Source organism: Piliocolobus tephrosceles, chromosome 15, assembly GCF_002776525.5.
Source record: "Piliocolobus tephrosceles isolate RC106 chromosome 15, ASM277652v3, whole genome shotgun sequence".
Lineage (NCBI taxonomy): Eukaryota > Metazoa > Chordata > Mammalia > Primates > Cercopithecidae > Piliocolobus > Piliocolobus tephrosceles.
The window spans coordinates 15774093-15776826 of NC_045448.1; the positions used below are offsets into that span (position 1 = coordinate 15774093).

At 43.9% G+C, this 2734-nt stretch overlaps 1 long non-coding RNA gene across 1 annotated transcript in view; it reads left to right on the forward strand.

The window, feature by feature from the left end:
- Nucleotides 1–2299, forward strand: part of LOC111531343 — a 36663-nt gene extending 34364 nt beyond the window's left edge. Inside the window, exon 4 of the long non-coding RNA XR_002728231.1 lies at nucleotides 1315–2299. This is a non-coding gene — a long non-coding RNA (uncharacterized LOC111531343). The remainder of the gene's footprint in view (nucleotides 1–1314) is intronic.
- The last annotated feature ends 435 nt before the right edge of the window (nucleotides 2300–2734 follow it).

Consider the following 2734-nt stretch of genomic DNA (forward strand, 5'->3'; position numbering starts at 1 on the left):
AAAAAAAAAAAAAAAAAAAAAAAAGAAAGTTCATTTTAAATTGTCTTTGATTCAGTTTTTAGGATTCCAGGAGCTTCCGGAAAGCAGGCTTTTATGGAAGGACACTTGGAAGGAGGTATATGTTTTAAATTGCTCTACAACATGAACATCTTTCAAAGAGACACAGTTCTCTCAAGTGACACACTAGGAGGAACAAATGCTGTCTGAGTCAGGTACTCTGTCCTAGGGGCATGGGAAGTGCTGGGAGGCCCAGGATGGAATGGGGGAGCTGGGACCCAGATCCGACCCTCTTGTGTGTTCCGGTACCGGATGCTGGTGTTGGCTGAACAGACCCCGCTCGTGGTTTCATCTCGGTAAAGACAGAGTAAGCGGGTGGGGGCTTGTTTCTTTGTGTAGAGAGCCTGCTGGTGAGTACGAATGGAAAACTCAATTATCAGTGAGGTTAGGGGCAGGGTGAGAGGTCAGGGCCAAATGCCCGCGCTTCCTCTGGGTGCTGAGAGAGTTGCTCCTGTCTGCACTGCTTGGGAGGAGCATGCATTGATCAGGGTCAAAGGTTGTGTGTCATCAAAGGCGGTCCAGGAATAAAGGGAGCCCTTCCCAGGGATTCTAGGATGGCCTGTGGAAACCCAAGGCAATTCATGCTCATATGTGCCTCATACCCAACAAGTCAAGAATTCTTATTACAAAATTCACAAGAGAATGTTGCTTTATCTTAGGATAGCTTTCAAAGACTTAGGATTTGAAGGTAGAGAGTTTGGAAACACTCTCCATCTATCCTCCTCAGCCAAGAAATCTCCCCCTCTGGGGCAGAGGCTACACATGTCTTCCTTTTTTGAGAGAAAAAAAAAACAATTCATTAAAAAGTTCTTTGTATAAGTCTGGACACCCCAAAGATAGGACCCTGGCTGCCCTTGTTTCACACTTATCTTTTCCCATGGGAATAATTTCTTTGTAGGCAAGAAAAAACCACACACACAGTAACTTGAGAATTGGAAGTTAAATTTGAACAATAACATGGCTAAAGGATTGTGTGGAAAAACCATAAAGATGGGAAGAAAAAAAGAAAAATCAACCAAAAGACAGACAGAGAGGTAAAAAGAAAGACAGAAATTTAGAGGGAAGGAAAGAAAGAAAGTTTATGTGTGAACCCAGACGAAAGAAAAAAGTACCACACGGGCAGATGTAGCCAACTATCGTCTGCTGATTTGAAATACGACAAACATTCCCAATTGCAAGATTCTGAACCAGAGGGGAGAAAGGAGTTTTCCAGCAGTTATATATATATTTTTTAATATCATTTCTTGTTTTTTACAGCGAAGTGCAAAAAATGAACAAAGAGGCCCGATGATGCATCTGCTTAACTTTTCAGTTGTCAAATGCAAATTGAGCACAAAGAGGACAGAGCTGATGACATATCAGGAACATTTTTTATTTCCAGAGCAGGTCTGAGTCTCAGAGGAAGACTGAGGCCGACTGAGCCAGAGGTACCACTTCAACAGGTCACTGGTCTCTGCAGAGGAAGGAAAAGGTGTAAGAGTTCTCCCTGCATAGATGCTATTTGTGACTTGGATGTTTTCTTTCTAACACAAATGCATCAAAGTGTTCACGGGAATCTAGCTATATGCAAGAAGTCTGGATTCTCTGCCTGAGAGAACTGGCCAGTATCTCACCCGTGGGCACCAGAACCCATTTCTAGATTACTAAGAAACGAGCACAAGAATACTGTGTATGAGGCACTGTGTTCCTAGACCTTTCCAAGTTTTACTTAATGCAGATTAACTTCATCAACCCTGGTGAAAATGCCACCTCCTCTAGGAAGCCTTCCCCATTTGTCCTGTCTCAGAGACATTTGACTCCCTGGGCTTCTCTGCAGTTTTGTTCTGTGTAGGACTGCCTGTGCCTAGCCTTCCTGTGGTGTTCCTTGCTTATGTCTTGTCTCCCCATTGGATTTGGAGGGTCCTGGGAAGGGACCACTGGGCTGGGCTATAGTAGGTCCCCTGTAAAGACCTGTTGAGTAATGAGAAGAGACAGTGGCCCCATCTGGGTGAATCGTGAATTTAATTAATTCCCTGGATCCCTGTTTATCTTGCAAGTAGGATAAGAATGTCATTGAAATCCTATGACGTAGTCATGGAAGGGCTAATAAAGTCAGTGTACTACTCCTGGTCACTAAGCATACAGTTTAGCTCAGTGGTTTTTTGTTTTGTTTTGATAACAAGACTGTCTAGATGAAGGAAGCAAGGCATTGTTTAATATTCTAATGCAGGCTCCTTATTTCACGACATACTGGTAGTTACACTTGGAGTTGCAGTGAAATAAAACATCTAGGCCAGCGCCGTGGCTCACGTCTGTAATCCCAGCACTTTCGGAGGCTGAGGCAGGTGGATCACTTGAGGTCAGGAGTTCGAGACCAGCTTGGCCAACATGGTGAAATCCTACCTTTACTAAAAATACAAAGATTAGCCTGGCGTGGTGATGCGTGCCTATAATCCCAGGTACTCGGGAGGCTGAGGCAGGAGAATTGCTTGAACCTGAAAGGTGGAGGCTACAGTGAGCCAAGATGGTATCACTGCATTCCAGCCTGGGTGACAGAGCAAGACTCCGTCTCAAAAAAATTAAAAAAAGAAAAAAGAAATAAAACATATAGCCTCGCCCTCTTCATTTGACAGATATGGACTTTGAGGCTGACAGAGAGGTAACTTGTCCATGATTACACAGCAAGAAATAGAGCTGC